Source organism: Chamaea fasciata, unplaced genomic scaffold (genome assembly GCF_029207755.1).
Source record: "Chamaea fasciata isolate MVZ Bird 193981 ecotype frontalis unplaced genomic scaffold, bChaFas1.0.hap1 SCAF_2, whole genome shotgun sequence".
Classification (NCBI taxonomy): Eukaryota; Metazoa; Chordata; class Aves; order Passeriformes; family Sylviidae; genus Chamaea; species Chamaea fasciata.
In genome coordinates, this window is record NW_027094087.1 from 96,092,262 (window position 1) to 96,110,704 (window position 18,443).

At 42.1% G+C, this 18,443-nt stretch overlaps 1 protein-coding gene across 4 annotated transcripts in view; it reads left to right on the plus strand.

Moving 5' to 3' along the window:
- Positions 1-18,443, plus strand: part of SHROOM2 (shroom family member 2) — a 120,095-nt gene that overhangs the window by 52,922 nt on the left and 48,730 nt on the right. The window lies entirely within an intron of this gene.

Sequence of the window (18,443 nt, forward strand, 5' to 3'; positions counted from 1 at the left end):
GGCTGACCTTGGCCTTAACTGACCAAGAATGTTTGGTTGGGTTTTTTTAATTTTTTTTTTTAATTACTCTATTTTCAGCCAGACTTTGGAAATGTATAGGAAACTGTAGTAGGGCTTTCCAGGGCTGTATCTCTATACATGTACCATTGCTGTATGAAGTAGGCAGGTGTGACAGCCCCTTGCCACCCATGTTTATTGGAACTGACAGCAGTGTAACAGGATGTGCCACTGCAGATCTTTGGGAGTAGGTATTTTTAACAGATGCACACAGCTTTCAAGTTCAAGGCATGAACATTTCTGTGGGACTGCAGTTGGTGGAAGGGCTTGGCTCTTTTTAACTCCCACTTTGCAAATTCACTTGAGAAGTGGATTAGTACATTGCTGTGGGCCCCCTCTTTTGCTCTGAGCAGGATGGCTAGGTGTAAATGTGTGCCAGGTATGGACACATACACTGCTCCCAGTCAGGTCTGGTGATGGAGAGGGGAGTAAGACGTGTTTCAGGATATGTGACACAGCATGACCAGGCTGGGGCACCTCTTTGTCTCCTTTGCTGCTGCCAGTGAGCTACCATGGCTCACAGTGGGGTGGCAGGAATCAGATAGGCACATACATGGCTGTGGTGGGGTAAGCAGCCACTAGAATTGCTTACGCATTTTCAGTTGTGAGGTAAGAACTAAAAGGAGAGCAAAGCAGGCTCAAAACTTTAAAGAGTATAAAGAACACTTCATTACAAAACTATAAGGAAAAGAAAAAAAAATAGTAAGAATCAGAATAAAACTTTCAAAACACTTCTCCTTCCCCCACAACCTTCTTTTCTACAGACAACATACAGAGATAAAACTTTAGGACTTAGGTGAGTTGACCACCTCTAAAATAGTCTTTCATCAGTTCTCTTAGGAAGAGGATTCTTTTTTGCTATGTCATGGAGACTTCTCCACAAGAAAACAGTTCTCTTGTGACTTCAATTTCTCACAAATAGCAGCCGCCCAGAAATCTCTACTCGTGAAGTCCCTCCAATCTCATCTTCCCAAAGCTGCATTTATGGGCCATGTCAAACTTATGGGGTACTATTTTAAGGATGAGCTGTTCTAAAGCAAGGGTTCTCTTCATCTATCTCTGAGATGGTCTTCATCTCTAGGAACAGAGGTGGTCTTCTTCCCTGGGGACAGAGGATCTTCATCACTTTCATCTTCCTCTCTCTGTTCAAGCTCTTCATGAGATCACAGCTACTTCAACATTTACTTATTTCAGCACAAAGGCCTTTGCTCATATTTGCAATTTGAGCACCCATCTCCCCATACTGTTTTCATGAATTAAAGGGATATTCTAGTGTATCAGCAGTCCATCACCATGGCCTTGCAAAAGAATTTCACCCTAAGACTAAGGTATCTTCTCATTCTCCTCCCATCTGGGACTTAACTCCTTCTTCACTGACCTTGGTGACTTGTGTTGTCTCTCTATGTGTCTTCACTCTGTCCTTTTTTCTCACTTGAGAGAGGATCAGTGCTTTGTAAGTTTCATCTGTGCAAAGGAAAGAGTTAATATCTTGCCGGAGGCCTGCAGAGGTCATGATGATTTCTGCTGGGTGGTGGCGAAGCAGTCACGGTGATGGATTTCAGGCCGTGCTGGGGCTGTGCCAGGCTCTCGGGCCTGGGTCTCTGGCCCCTGCTATGTTCTATTCCAGCCGTGGGGCCACTCTGTGCATGGCTGCAGAGCCGCCCCGGTCTCAGCCATGATCTCCCATGGCTCTGGGGCACGCTCTTGGCAGGATGACTCGGTAGCAGCGGCTGGAGGCTTTTATGGTGAAGGATTCTTCAGAGTCGGTGCTGTGGGGAAAGCGGCTGGGATCTCAGCAGCAGCACGCTGCACGGCTGATGGCCTTCCCTTCCCCAGCCTGGCAGGCGCTGCGGCCCGGCCCTGCCAGGCTGTGCAGGTCACAGTGCAGCGGGGCCTGGCCCGGCCGCAAGAGGAGGCTTGTTACCTGTTCCCAGGCTGGAAGAAAAGAGCTTTCCTGGCATTTGTTCGATTTTTAACGTGTGTTCACAAAGGCATGTTCAGCTTTCTAGTGGTTTAACAAGGTGCCAGTATTCAAAGCTAGTCGCTGATTGGTTTTGTCAGGCACGGAGGAAGCTGTTTAGCAGCTTCTCTTAGAAAATAATTTGTGTGGCTTCTTCCCTGTCCACTACATGTCAGTCAGTGAAAAACCAGCACAATGGCTCATCATACAAACTGCACAGCACCTACAGGCCCAGCTCAGGAGAACCCTGGGTTGGATGTCCTATACTTGAAGGAGTGCCTAGTAATAATCCCAGGGGGATCTTTCTATGAAGGAATGTTTAATGAAGTATCTGCCAAATAAACCAGCCTGTACACACATGCTCAGAGGGGACACACAGAGTAGGCCAGCCCATGTGGAGGTGCCCTCCTGCTCTCGTTTGCCTTCTACCTTCTCCATGGACAAACGCAAGGCTGGCTGGGCCTCCACTGTGCTGCTCATCCTTCAACTGTGTGATCCTGCACTACTGATGGAAAGGAAATGGGCATGACAAAAGGAGGAACACATAATTCCATCTTATATTTTCAGCAAGTTATACCTTAGAAAAACCCTGATGAGAACCATTTTCCCTGTTTGTATCACAGTCACTTAACCCAACACATTAACAGTGGGAATCCACATACCTTTTGTTCTAACCCTAGCAATACCACCCAGGATGTTTCCCATGCCAACTGCCTTATTGATGGGGTGACCATCTAAAAAGCACTTTTATTTCTTAATTTTCTACCCACCTCACCTGCTTCTGAGTTGCATTAACATGATTTAATTCATTCTGTTAATGACACACTGATGGATATTTGAGGTGATCGTAAGCTTTAGTTCCTCCGGTTGGTGGTGTACTGTCCCTGGTTTCAAAAGCAAGTTGTTGTGTTGTGATTTTGGATGTTTGTCTTATACAGCTGTCAAGCTTCTCTCAAATACATATGTCATGACTGATATGTTTTCATTTTGTGGCAACTTCCATAATTTATTTCTTTGCAAATGTAAAAAGCCTGCCCTGTAGAGCTTAAATAACAGAAAGCCAAAATTACAACAGATGTCACAATATTTTACCAAAGAAGCTCTATTAGGGCAATGTTTGGGCTACTGGGAAGGTCACAGACATTTCCTTGTAGGTAAAAGGAATATTCTGTAATCTGAATATGTGGCAGTGCTATTCAGTTTTTTTTAGTAATTACCAAAATTGGGCAACATGGCTTTTTTGTGGAATGGGATATCCATCAAACAGTAACAATCTGTGAGTCATGACGGAGTTTTAGTAGTGGGTTTTTTTCCTTCAATCATGCATGCACTTGTCGAAATGGTTAATTTTGAGCATGAGTAGTCTCATCCAATTTAGTAAGAGCATTCACATGACTGAAGATGAAAAAAGTATACAAGTGCTTACAGGATCTAACTATAGCTTTTTACAAGGTGGTACATTGGAGTTATTCTGAAAACTGCCTTCCACTTGTGAATTTCAGTGTAGGTGCTGGAAACTAATATGTAGCCCCTTGGGTGAGAGAGAGGGAAACAAGTGAGCCTTCTAAACTTTGGGGATCTGAAGATTTACTCATATTGCATAAAACTTTTGCATGCACACACAGGTAATTTTTAATGTGTTCAATAATATTGGAGATATCTTCAGACTCCTGACTGAAACAGAATTATAAACCCACCCATTAAAGACCACATGAATAATCTTTTTATGTCAGAGATGACCTTTGCATGTTGAAGGTATGCTTCTGTGTATGTTTTATATGTTTTGAAATAATGTTTTGGGATGGCTTTTAAGCACTTGTGAGTGTTTGGTTTTTTAACACTAGACAAGGATGTTGAAATGCACATGTCCAATTTCAGGAAAGAAGGAATAATTCTCCTATTTCAGTGTGTTACAGTTTTCTCCTTGTGAAAACTTTATTTTAGGCTACATATTTCACATCCTGAGGATTAAACGATTTATAAGTTGGAGAAATTGGCACTTCTTACACGTTTCAGCATCAAGTATCTACCATATTGAGTGTAGAGATTTTATGCTCTACTTGCTCAAGTAACTACATGTAACACCTTCCAATTTGAAAAGATTATAAAGAAGTTTTAAAATAATTTTTGAATCCAACCCTTGACTTCAGAAATGTGACCACTTCAAAGAAGGGCAGGAATGCAAGTGTGTTGCAGATTTAGTTACTGAATAACTGAAGAAATTTGCATTTTATCTGTTACACAAGAAACCCAGGGTATTTTATGGTTGATTCTACTGAATCTGCATAATACTGGATCACCTGGCAAAACAAAGTCTGGCACAGAGTCACAGCTACCACACTGCTGAGTTATACAGCCCTTGTGCTTTTTTTAGACCAGCTTCACGCTGAGTGCAGAGGAAAGACCGAATGACAAAAGCTGAATTTTGGGGAAATTTCTGTTGGGTTGCAATCGAAACCATAGTCAGTTCTTTGCATGGAGCAGCAGTCTTGCCAGCAGGTGGGCAGCTGAACCAGGGCTGGCATCTTCTGAGAAAGAAAGCACTCTGGGGTATGGTAACTGGTCTGGCATAGGTCATGTCAGAGCAAAATAGCTTTCTCAGGTAAAACCTGAACCATACCAGCTTGTGGCACAATTCTTTGTGAAGGCTTTGTAATTTGCATCATGTGGCTATAGTGTTTTGACCAAGATCGGGACAAAGTAGGGCTGGGCTGACTCCTGAAATGCTCTGGGACAAAAGAAATTCCCTTTCCCCACTCCTGTTTTTGGGTCACCTTGGACATGGTGAAATAAATTACAGCTGAAATCGGTATGGGAAAACACCATACCTGTGCAGAAAGACTAGTATTTGGAAAGTGGTTTCTGAGGAAGCTCAAGTCATTTGGGAGTGGTATTGAAGGTTAAGCTTATTGTGGTGAGTGGCTGGGAGGCAAAACACACCCGTTGTTTCTGGCCACAAGCTGCACCATGGTTTCTGTGGCTGTGTGCCCCAAGGATGTGGCAAGTTCCTTTTTGCTGAAGGCAGCGTTTCAGGCTGGTACAGGCAGCCATGTGCTGCTTTGGCATCCACTCTGCCCATCCTGGGCAAAGATGGCAGGGGGATGTGTCTGAAGGCTGCTCTGCTTCCTGCTCCTTTGCCTCAGCCATGGTAAGACAGCCTAAAATCTCCTGTTTTGACTCCTGCTGCTGCTGTTAGCATTGGCCCTGTCAGAGGCTGTATTTTTCTTCAGTGCTAGTGGTGAATAATGCTTCTTTTGTATTTACCTTAAAGGTTAATTTCTTCAGCACTTCACATGACATGATAACATCCAAGATACTTGAAAATAAATCCTGCCAGAATGAATTTCTTCAATGTGTGAAGCATTTTAGATGTTTCCTAATGATAAATACTCATTTAAAAAAAAAGTTTTATTATCCTGCTGAGGAATTCTGGTAAATCATGGTAAAAACTGAGGTAAGAGGGTGACTTCAGGAGTTTAATGCTACCTAGCCATCAAAAGGTAGCGGAATGTGCAAAAAATAAGGATGAGGGAAAAATATTTATGTAGCTTATATAATATACCATAAATCCCAAGAGCAACACTTTTATCTCAGACATCCAGATGTGTCTGTCTAGTTCCCCAAGGCAGAGCAAGGAGAAACAGTTCCAGAATATGAGAGCTTTATCATGGTAGTCTATTGTGAATTCAGAAGGCAGGAAGATTTATGATGTTATACCTCATACAAATTAATACCTCTTTGTTGACAGTGCATATCTTATTTATAAATGAAATTGCTGTTCTATCCTGCTCAAGCCTGTACAGTTGGGCTGAGGAACAAGGAAAACCTGAGCAAACTGTGGTGGTGAAATCCTGATTTCTTCAAGTTAAGGACTGAAGTCTTTAAGGGCACTAGGGTTGATAATTTATCTGCATTTATTTATTTTCACAGACAGAAGCAGAGCATTTTGCAGGTCTCTCTAGTTTCTTTTTATGTAAAATGCAATTTATTAGAGCATGGGATAGGAAAGGAGCTGCTGTGCTGTGACAAGGTCACACTCCTTCCAGCATGGCTTCTTTTAAAAGAGGCTCTGTTGGCTGTAGTGTGGTGCTGCTGTTTGCTCCGTTTTTCAGGTGCAGGATGACTGTCAAATGGGAGGTCAGACCAACTGGTTACCTGATACATGGGAGGACAAAGCAAGATCAGTGCTACAGGTCTTATAGGTCTTGCCGTGGTTGACAGCAAGGCAAAAGGCAATTGTGTAGACCTTTGTGTGAATTTTGGCATGTGAGAATGGGCATTGAAGGTAGAATCTGCTGCTTTGCTGAAATTTTAGGGATTTCTACAGATACGCATACAACAGAATTCTGTCAAAATATTGGTTCAATTTGCCATTCTAAGAAAATCTGATTAATAGGTTGCTTTCATTACTGCTTCTCTCTTTTAGAGCCTCTCCTTCCCCCTGGAAGTCCATAAGTTAAGCATGTGTTTATGTTTTTATTTTATTGTTTTTAAGTTCTAGGTCACTTCTTTTTTGGGGATGCTTTTTGGAAGTCGTTTCCTTTTATGATAAGATACTAGAAGCTGAAATTGCAAAAACAGGAACTCCTGTTTTGCACGGACAAAAGTGCTGCAGTTCCTTTTGCTGCTTCCAGAAAAGTAGGCTGACTGTTGTTATAATTTGTTGGCACTTTTCTTGAAAAGGTAAGTAAGAGGAGAGTGAGTACAAGGTATTCAGATACTCAGTGCACAGAGATCATAAACAACAACAAAGCCTCAGTTCCGTTGTTTTAACTCATTGCATTGAGTTTTAGTCAGCTACAAACATTCAGGAGAAAATGGTAATATTAGAAAAGCTGTTAATTTCAGGTGTTGGAGTGGGTAATTTTAAAGATGCAAAAAATTAAAAATTGCTGACTAATCTCCCTTTGAAACAAAGAGTCATTGCTCTATCTCAAATTCCACCTTCAAAAATGGAGACATCCAGAATATTTCTTGACTTCTGAAGATTACAGCTATAGCAATTAAATGTCTGAGGTCACCTTTTAGATGTGCAAATAAGACTGCCTAACCACAATCTTTATTTTTTTTATTACTCTGAATAGCTTAAAGTCTGATTTCTCCCTGTGGCTGAATCCTTTGCTAGTAGCGCTCTCTTGTGGTTGTTACTTTCATTTAAACGACTTAAGGGATTTCAAAAATATGTATATTATTTAGAAATTTCTGCCCTAGAACACAGCAGTCTGTGTTGGATAAATGTTCCTAAATTAAATGAGGTAATACGTATTTTAATGATGCAGGAAGGTCAGTCTAGGCAAAAGCATCCCTGGTGTTTTTCCCAGAAGATCTCAAAGGGACAGGCATATTGAGCATTCAGGTTTTGAACCTTTTTTTTTTTGTGTAGTTTTGGTGAAAAGCCATATATGCCTGTGGACAGAGAGGGGGAGACTTGGAGAGGAATGAAATCTGCCTTGGCAACCAGTCAGGTGGAGGAGAGATGGGGATGGGCACATTCATTAACTGGCTTTATTGCGGATGCTGCTGTTTATGTGGTGCTGCTCTTGGTGATGAGCAAGTAACTTCCCACAGCTTTGGCTGTTAAAATGATTTGGGAAACTTTTCAAGTGAAACTGATATGTGTGCTTCTGATGAAAGCTTGAAAACTTTTCACCCTGAATCTGTGGTTTTTTTCATTCTGGGGATGGGAAAGGAGAAGATGGGGGACCTATTCTGTTTTTTAATACAAAGTTTTTAGCTGATGTTTAAATTTTTAGTAAGGAGGCAAAGCCTTCTGGAATTGTGATTGTGATGTGCAGGGGTTTCCTTTGAACTAGGGACATACAGTTTCCTCTTTCAAGAACAGTTACTAATGAGCAGTTGTTTGGTACTACATAGACTGGATACTATTGGGATTGTGCATCCAGTGCCATAGCTTTATGAGCATGTCTGCTTTATTAATACCCAGTGTGTGATGTTGGATGTAGGCTCCTTTTCCTTCTATACTGTAACTCAACAGCAGTTGGAGTAATGATTCCAGGTTGTTCACTTAGTTGTACTCTCATAGAGAGGCAGGTTTACACTTGGGATAAGGCTTTGAATGAGAGGGATCTTGACCCCCCAGAAGAATAGAAACTGAAAAGCCTCTTTTCTGTAGACTGAACTGTTGTGCATGGCTTTTGTCTGATCATCTACCTTCATTCATTTTTGGATCCTATATGTCATGTAAGCAACTGTATTAATCCTAGTCCTCTCAGGGATATTTTTAAAATTTCAGGTATTCTTCTGGGAAAGCTTTCATGGCAATTATGTGACTGTTTATAGCTGTTTTCCAGCAAATGTACTGCCATGCCCAGCAATCTTTGAAGTGAAGGTAAGATGAGCTTGTTTGCTGTTTTGGCTGCAGTCTAGCAGGACAGCTCAGCAGTATCTGATTGCAGATTAAGACTGAAAAGAGGCTTTTTAAAGCAAATTAAAAATCCTATTAGTCAACTGTATTTTGAGGCTCAGGTTTTCCTTTTCCTTAAAATTAAGGGAACACTTCGTTTTCCTCATCTCTTATCACTGTATCAATGTAATTCTCATTGTTTTTTTAGACAGCAGATTCAATGGGCAATTTATTCTTCTGTTATGTAGAGTGAAGATGGACTTGCTGCTGGAAATTCAGGGGGAAAAAAGTTTTTTCCCTACTTGAATTTTACTTCTCTGTTTTTCCAAATAAGTCACCAAGAATAATATTTGTCAGGTCTGTATCCTTGTTAACACAGCAATAACTCCATGGTTGTTAGAGTCTTTCTGAAACATTGTTAGAAAAGCGAGCCATTAAGTCAGTCTGCCTTTCTCTGGACTGAGTATGCACATGCACGCACAGGCATGTGTGTTAATGTTAATAAGCAAGGCATCATCCTAGGTTTAGCTTACCTTTATTGAAGGCTACTTCGAAAAAAACCTCATTACATTAGGTTTAACATCTGTGAGTAATCTATACTCTCACCTTTGTATGAAGTGGAGTTGTTTTTTAATAAATTATATCAGTCTGACTGAGAAAGTTTTAGCCAGACACCATCTGATTTTCCAGCAGGTTCACACAGTTGAGCTGTTGGACTTCTTTGTAATTTGTAATTCCATCATATCTTGTCTTAACTGTATTTCTTATTAAAATCCAAATATGTATGCTTGCATAAAATGAGACCACTTCTTGCCCTTTTGCTGACCTCCTTCCTCGATTTTGAGTATTTCTGTAAATCTGTAGAACTTCCAGCTGTTCCTTTACAACTGTATATGCATCCTGCTTTGACCTGTGAAAAGCCATTCATTTTACATATGCAGGATGGGTGTCAGTCGGTTGGTAAGGATGCTGTGGTGCAGTCTGCTCTGTTATTGAACAGAACCAATGAAAATGTATAGTTGTTGTTTAGTGTGATGAGTCAGTGAAGCTAAGGAAAATGTGATTGTGGCACATAGGGCAGTGTGTAAAAAGAAAATTTATCTTTGTTCTGCTGTGCCGATCCGTAATTATAAAATTAAAACAGCATTATTAATCTTCTTCATTTTCCCCCAGAGAAACTCTGTGCAGCCTGTTACTGCTATATCCTTTATATCCTCAGGTATAACGATGGTTATCCACCATCAAGCAAGCTTACATGGGCAAATCTGGCTAGCAGAAGGGGATTAATTGTGTGACTGTGGAATAAAGCTTATTTTTTCAGAAGACTTTTAAAATAAATTGTCCTTTGAAAGAACTCCCCAGAATTTGTAACATCAGTCTCCCAGGGTGATGGAAGGATATATCTGCCTCTTTTTTCTGTAGGTGATGTTTTTCAGTGCCTGCATACTGAGGTGGTTTATTTCTAGGGATGTAACAGGCTGCCTCTCTCTTAGGGGAAGTGCTGCTCCCTGAGAAGATTGACTGGTTGTTTTTTAAGTGTAGGAAAAACATCTGTAGCTCTCCACTACCGTTGATGGTCCATCAGCTCTTAAGAGGTTTTCTTTTAGCTTTGTCATCTCATAGGTGACATTAACTTCATTACAATGCAGTGCGCCAGACCCATCTCTTTACCTGCCCACGTATTTGCTTAGAAGGTTGGAAAAGGATAGAGCAGATCAAACAGTTTCAGCAGCATAATATCCGCGCATTTTTTTTGTGCCATGTCAAACACCACTTCAAACGAAAACTAAAAATCCCCCTCCGTCAGGAAGAGTTCCTCTGGTTTCATTTTTTGGGCTTTGCTGAGCTTTTCCCCGCCGAGCTCGGCAGCAGCGTTCAGCGGCAGAGTCGCGGGTCTGACTAATCTGAAGTGCTGCGGCCTCTTAGTGGGGAGCGCTAACAAGGCTCCTTTGTGAGTCTAATTATATCCCTAAGCCGGCGGCCGCAGATTAGCGCAGGACAGCCGGTGGCAGAGGGCTGAGGAGTCCCACGCTCTGCTCCGCCGGCATGGCCCGCGTCTGCCGGGGACAGAGCTCAGGAGGGTGCTAGCAGCACCCCCCGGTGCCGCATCGCTTCGCTCTTGGGGCGGCCCCGCTCCGTGGCGGGGGGCTGCTCCGCCAGCCGGGAGCTCTGCTGGAGCCTGAGGGAGGAGGCAGCGCCCAGCACGGAGCCTGGGTAGGTACCTAAGGCTGTGCCGCGGTGAGGAGGCTCCGGCCAGGCTGGACGGGACTGCAGCTCCTCGGCCTTTCGTTCCGTTGTTGGGATAAGCCATTGTTCAGGGTGCCTTTCTCTTGGCTTTTTTGGTGTCGTTTGTAACTTGTTGGATGAGGGGGATAAAAAGGCTATGCGTTGTTGTCTCAAATGCATCCGATTAAAATTTCATCATAGGATTGTTGGAGTCAGCAGGTGTGGAAGAGGGTAGGTGACTTTGAAAAGTATTTTTTTTGTTTGTTTGCTGTCAAATTTGCCTCCCATTTCTCAGGCAGACCTGGCTTCCCTGTGCTTTGTCTTGCTGAGCAAAACCACTCATCTCGCAGCTGGGCCAGGCACTGGTTTGCAGTTGCTACTTTCTAAGAGGTCTGCAACCAGTTTTCTTGGGCTGGTCTCTTCATCCCAGTATGGGATGGAGAAAAATGGACCGGCAGAGTTGCTCTTAGTAAAACTCAAAAGTGTCAAGGTGTGAGAGTTTTTAAGCCTTGAGCTTTTAGTGGTGTGAAAAGAAAATTCAGTGGAAAATGTTTCCCAGGCTGTGAGCTGTTTGCCAACATGTGCAGAACTTACACAAGGGTGGAAAGGGATTTTTATGGAACGGTGCAAGAGGAAATGAGTGTGTTGATAAATGTGAGACCAAAATGCTTTGTTCTTCACAATAAATCTAAAGAAAGACTTGTGGGATTTCTCCTTGGGAAGGAGAAGAATATGAAGTACTGAGCAAAAGTGGGGGGAAAATAGCCTGATCTTTTAAATGTCTTACACAGTTTGGGGAAGGGGGAGGGAGTTAAATGATTAATTTAGGATTTTTTTTTTTTTGGTCAGGCACTGCCAGGCAGTCACTGCTTCCTGCTTTTCAAGAACATACATGCTGTGAAGGTGGGGTGCTGGAGCAGCGTGGGCTCAGGATGTGTTTCTGTCTCTATCTTCTTAGTGGTGACCAGACAGGCCAGTCAGGTCCATTAGAAAAATCCCTAATCTAGTGAGGCTAATGGACCTTCTCACACTAGAGGGCTGCTCAGGTAGGGTCTGCCCACTGTATTTGTGGGGAAGGATCCAGAAAGACTTAGGATCAATGTCTGCAGGTTACTGTGGGTTTATAATAACACATAGTAATAGAAAACAGAGCACTGGCACCTTCACATGTTTCTGCTGACTTCACTGAACTTTGAGTAAAGCTATAAAATATTAGACTTCCATTAGTCACTTGGCGCTCATCTGTGTATTCAGTGTGTCTCAGTGATTTCTTTTTTTTAAATGTGAAGATACCTTTTCTCTTCCTTGAGTTGTTTAGACATCCTTGTGTGGAGCTCAGTACCACCCTGGAAGGAGTGTTAAAACGCAATTTTGTTTCCCATCTGAAGAAGATAAAATGTAGCACATAAGATGCAAATAGCTGAGTTCTTATTGTTAGAGCTGCATTCACTGCTCCAAGTTTAATAATAGCGATGTAGGCACTACTTGTGAATGTAGTCGTGGTATCTGTGTGACCTGTTGTGAGATTGTCCATAGATAGATACCTTGGTTTATGTAGGAAGAATGCATGGATGAATTCAGTTACTAAACTACTTGATCGTTTCAGAAGGATGCTGATAGTTCCTGCAGCTTTTCAACAAACAGGCTTTGGCAGCAGGAGTAACTATTTATGAGTATTAACTGGAGTTTTTTCCCTGTATTTTGTCATCAATTGTAACTGATCCGGGCTTAGAAAATCTAGATAGTTTCTTATTTGATTTCTGTGTATCCAAGCACATGTTTCAGCCTGTGGGCATTTATCATTCTATTTTTGCCAGATTTACTGTCTTGTAAAACTTACTCTTGGTGATAATTAGGGTGGCTAAAGATTGAGATCTGAAGGGGTGGTGTGAGCTGGGCTGGAAGAAAAGTGATCTATTGAAGATTTGTGTTGTTATTGCTGTGAAGTGATTCTGTTTTCAATTTTCCTTGGAAAATAGCTTTTCTTTTTCTGTGAAGTGACTGAACCCAGCTTTCAAGTCTATTAATGTTAAATTGGGTGCATATCTTGGCACATTCATTTTCTGTAAAATAAGCCTAAAAACCTAGTTCTCCAAGCAAAATCAGTGCTGTTCCAGGAATCCCAGAAATGAGAGTTGTCTGGTCATTATTAAAGTTCTAGCTCCAGGTGATTGTAAGTGTTTTAGGGCTGCTGTATATCTGCTCAAAAGAAGGGTTTGTACTTGTTCCCAGCGTATCCAAATCAAGGGAAACAGCTCTGTTTCTCGCAGAATGAAATGTCAGAAGATGAAGCAGGACATAGAACCAGCCTCGGCAGAGGATCCAGCTTCTTGCACTTGCCTTGCTGCAGTCCCCATCTTCCCCCCAGGGCTGGAGGGCGGTGGCTTGCATTTCTCAGGGTCATGTCCTATGCTGGGTGGTAGGTGCTCTCAGAGACAACATTGTACCTGCCCATGCAGATTCCTTCTACTTCCATTAAGAGTCTACACTAAACGTATTTGGCCTGAATTAGTACAGGCATAGGAGGCTCATGCTCCAAGAAGCTGCAGGAAAGTATCTGCCCTTTGCCAGTGGAGAAATGGTAGATGGATACGTAAGTGTTTCAAATTGTAGTGCTGTGTGTTATAATGCTGTTATGGCTGCAGTCATCAGTTGGAGATTAAGAACGGGATTTAACTTGGAACTAACAATTAACCTCACCTGAAACTTGAGCTGCCCCGGGAGGTAAGGAGGGAGAGGTTACCTTGCATGATTGTGCAACTGTAACCACCCTCTGCCTTGGGCTTTCAACACGTTAAGGCAGCTGAGATTTCCTGCCCAAATTACGAGATCTGTAATGTGCCAAAACTCTAATGTCTGTTTTAATCTGAAAATAGTTTTTATGACAATAAAAATACTTTTTACAAACCGTGTTGGATATCACAGAGTGATTTACAGTTGCATAGCTACCTCAATTCAGTGGAAGCATAACTTTTTACATGCACTTGTATGTGTAATCCAGAAGGGGTTCCTCAGAAAAGGTTTTCTTTTTTATCTCTTTTTTTTTTTTTTGGGGGGGGGGGGGTTTGGTTTGGGGTTTTTTTTTGTGGAGTAATTTTTTCTTTCAGATCTCTATTGTCGTATTGAGACCAAGATGGCTCAAGGGAAAATTTCTACATGAAAAACTTACTCAGTTCTTTATTAACGTGGAAAGTACTGTAATTTTTTTACAGTAGTACTCTCATCTTTTGTCTGAGTTAAGGCTAAGCCGGAGTAAATGAGTCCTGGATGCTGTGTGATGTGACCAGTATTTATTTGAAAGATTACTTGAGAATTCCAAGTGTTGAAATGTTGTGAGAATAGGCTGAGAAGCAATACTAGAGTACTTAACAAGTGCAAGCTCTTAAATAGATGAGCAAAAAGACTTTGTGGGCCTGTTGAGTTGGTTCTACTTCTTACTCCAATGGGGGGTTTTGGATGAAAAGAACTAAATTGTTTCTAATGATGATCGGCAGTATTGTAGTCAATATTTACTTAATTAAATATTTCATTAAATGTTCCTGCAGTGCATCTGATTTAACCATTCATTTTGTGAACAAGCCAGATACAAATCCAGACAGGATTTGGCTTCATCTGAAACAGAGTTCCATTTAGGCATTTTTTTGTATTGAGGGAGTGACCTTGAAAGAAAGGAGGAGATGTTATGTGTTGTTTTTTATAAAGCTCACTACTTACAGATCTGCAATGGTCAAAGGCATGGCCCTAAAGTACTTGCCATAATTATATTTTCCAGGAGCTTTTTGGATTTATTGCTCACCATGAAAAGACATTTTACACATCTTAAGTTTAATCTCTCTAATATAAAGTAAGGGTGTGATTTCTCTACAGTTAAAATTTCACATCCTGATGTTTCTGCCTCACCTGGGAAGGTCTCGGTTTTTGGCTTTTTGGAGGGGCTAATGCAGTTACTGTATCTTCTGTCTTTACTTGAATGGACATATAAGGCTCTCCTGGATGGACAGTCTGAACACTGGCACAGTGTACTTCAGGAAAAGCATTTAAGCTGCTGCTGTCTAGCCCCAGGACAGTAGGAACCTGGGGCATCTAAGACTGAATCTGAGGGAAAGGCAGTAGGACAGGCTTAAGAGAAAGGAAAGGAAGTGGCTCTGGCTGTGATGCTCTAGAAAGCAGCGGAGAGATGAATTCATAAGTGGGTTGTGGGACAGGTTTTAGCAGTACTTCAGTATATTGGGAAGACCAAAAAAGCCGTGGCTGGAGTGCAAAACCGTCAGCCTGGTTAGAGAATTTGTGGGCATATTTTGGGACTAGCAAAGCCTAAAAAGTCACTTTGCATATGTGTATTTATCTATACATATACATACGTGTACATATATATCTATACATATTCATGTATCTACATAGAGAGATATGTATGTGTGTATATATATTATCTATTATATATGAGTGATAGTGAAGGTTTACTTCAAAATACATTCTGGAAGTCGTTTTAATTTGGGAAATCCTTTAATATACAATTTCTGCATGGAAATTTTCAGAAGGGCTTTCTGTGTTTTTCTTCCTACTCATATTCTTTCACACATACATACCACCCTCCTTCTTTTATTTTTAAATAAATGAAGAAAAAATAAAGCAGGAGACTGTTCAGAAAAAAGTGTTCCACCTCAACTTTTGGATGCTTTGTCCTCGCTTGGTTTGCTGTTACATCCAAAGATACATCTGTACCTTTATATCAGGACAACACTGAAAATGGTAAAGGCTAAGGGGCAGGGAATTGTATTGGACTTAATCAAGAGTGTTTTACGGAATTGATAACAACTGGTTTAGCCTAAATTAGGATAACTCTTGCATGTATTTAATTACTTAGAATGACACAAGAAACCATTCACATTCCTTATAGTTTTGCTGCTGGGCAATAGCTTTTGCCCCATTTTAGATACTTCATTCCCATATTTCTGTGGCAGGTAGATCTGCCAGTGGTGACTAACATAGCATGAAGTAATTTGAATTCTATGAATATAGTTGTCTGAGATAGATAATACCAAATATCTTTGTCTGTATAGGATGATTGACTCCTTTGGTATTCTATGGAAAGGAATGTTATTTGTCTGTTTTAAGGGGGAGGGTAAGAAGAAGGATCAAATTACGTGCTGATTTAAAAAAAAACCTTTTTATTTTAGAAAAATCACCCAGTTGTAATCATGAGCTCCCACGTTAGGCAGTTTGATGAGTTCTTCAAATCTGCGGTGACAAATACATATAACAGCTTCTGGAATCAAAAACAGTTACATCGTCAATTTCTTTTTATTTGAGGCCCCTGTGGGTAACTGCAGACTCATGGTGGTTTTCAGCCTCCTTTTTTTTCCTGCCGAGGATTCAGAAGACTAACAAAATCAAAAAAAAATGTTTTTAATACATTGAATAAATGATTAAGCAGTTTCTTTACAGTGGCTTTTTGCATACCCAGTTAATTACATTATATTTTGGTCTTCTAGTGTGTTTTAATTTACTGAACACAAGACTGGTGAACTGCAGAAAACCCCCATGGATTGGGAAAACTTTTGTTCCCCCAGTGTATACAGATTTACTAAATAAATTTGTTAATGAAGTATTGGTGTGTCTAACATACTGTTTTTGTAAGGGAGGGGAAGTGAGAAAGCTGAGAACTATGAAGCTGTTTGGGATTTATAAGCAGACAAACAAGGGCACCTGCACTGTCACTACAAATTCTTGACATTTTCTCTACATGGAGTAAAAAAAGAAATGTGACTGGCTTGCTGAGGACGTTCCAAAAACTGAACCCCTCCTAGCCAATTGACACGGCTGGCATGGGGCAGCAGTGTTTGTAAGGTTGTCTGTTTCTGTAGGGCAAACAACTGCAGCGTGGTTTGGTTTATTTGGCTTTGAAACAATCTAAGGGCACCTTGTGAGCTGTACCTCACAGTATGTGCAGTGCTCGAGCTTGCTGCTTGTTTGAGAATGCCAGTGAATTGTGCACTTGACCTTTATGGTTGTGCAGGTTTCCATTTTATCTTAGGACTGAAGCCTTTCTGCATTTCCTTAGCCTTGCATCTTTGATATGTCTTGCAGCAAATTACACTGGGATTAGGCCAAATTTCTGGTTCTAGGCAAGGTTTAAAATGACTGCCAGTAGTTTGGACATCCTGCTGCAACTTTGGAAAAGTGAACTTGGGCTATTTTAAAAACAAAGTTTTTAACAACACAGAGAAAGGCTTTGCTGCACTGCTGAAAAGCTTTGAGTTGCATTGTGGTGAATGGAGAGAGTTTTATTTTGATAGCTGCTGTTCAGCATCACTACATTGACTGGTTCCCAAATTCTTGTGTTTGTACCTTGAAACATGGTCTACAGCTTTCTGTAGAAACTAAAGTGACTGAAAGAATCTTTAAAGAATCTTTAATATTACTACAACAGTTTTCACTCAGTGATTAGGGCTGACAACGTGTAAGAGTTAAAAAGTACAGATGCTTCTGCTTTGGGGTTTTTTTTCTGCCTTTGTAGATTCAGCTCAGTTCTGACTGAAGCCACTGACTTGTCCATTCTATTACTTTTGAAAAACCAGGATTTCTTGTCTAAACAGAGGTTTTATTAGGGTGAGACCCCGCCTTGAGCACTGCATCCAGCTCTGGCATCCCCAGCATGGGAAGCACCATCGACCTGTTGGACTGAGTCGAGAGGAGGCCACCAAGATGATTAGAAGGTTGGAGCACCTCTCGTTGTGAAAATGCTAAGAGAACTAGGAATGTTCAGCCTGGAGAAGAGAAAGCTTTGGGGTCACCTAATGGCATGGCAGCCTTCCAGGGCCCGAAGGGAGCCTACAAGAAGTTGGAGAGACTATTTTCAAGGGCATGTAGTGACAGGACAAGGGGGAATGGCTTCACATTCAAAGAGAGTAGGTCTAGATTAGATGTTAGGAAAAATTCTTTGTTCTGAGGGTGTTGAGGCACTGGAACAGGTTGCCCAGAGAGGCCATGGATGGCCCACACCCTAAAAACATTCAAGCTGGGTTGGATGCAGCTCTGAGCAAATGGTCTGGTCTAGTGGAAGGTGTCCCTGCCTTCATCAGAAAGATTGGAACAAGATGATCTTTAAGGTCTCTTCCAAGCTAAACCATTATTTGATTGATTCCATGATTTATTTCCTGTCGCAGCAGATACAGATGAACAGCGGGCAATGCTGCATTTGCAAGGACTGGCCTCTAACGCTCACTTCTGGTTAGATGGGCTGTGGGGAGCCCCGGCTGTCAATGATTACTGCCGATGTGTAATCTGGGCTGCAGCCGCCAGGAGAAAAACCACTACCGCGTGGTCGTAGCAGAGTGTGCCGCTCGGCCGGCCTGAGGACGGCTGGGTTGGGATGAGGAATGATCCCAGCAGCAGCAGCAGGAGGCCGCCGGCGGTGTCGGCGGTGTCGGCAGTCCGCCCTCCCTGGGCGCAGCGCGCGGCAGCCGGCAGGGGGCGCGCGCGGGCCGCCGGGCGGGGCAGGGACGATAAGGCTCAGGAAGAAGGGAAGAGATCCTTTGGAAAGGGATAAACAGCCCGTTTGGCGTCAGAATATCCGCACATCCAGCCGCTGCCCTGTGTGGCTGCCGCTGCTTGCAGGGAAAGGTGTGCAGCCTCAGGCTTGAGGTGTGTGCCAGCAGTCAGGCCTTTGCTCGTTCAGCAGGGGCCTGGAATGAAACATTAACAGACAAATTAGATATTAGGAAGAAATTCTTTACCGTGAGGGTGGGGAGGCACTGGAACAGGTTGCCAGAGAAGTTGTGGATACCCCATCCTTGGGAGTGTTCAAAGCCAGCCTGGATGAGGCTGTGAGCAACC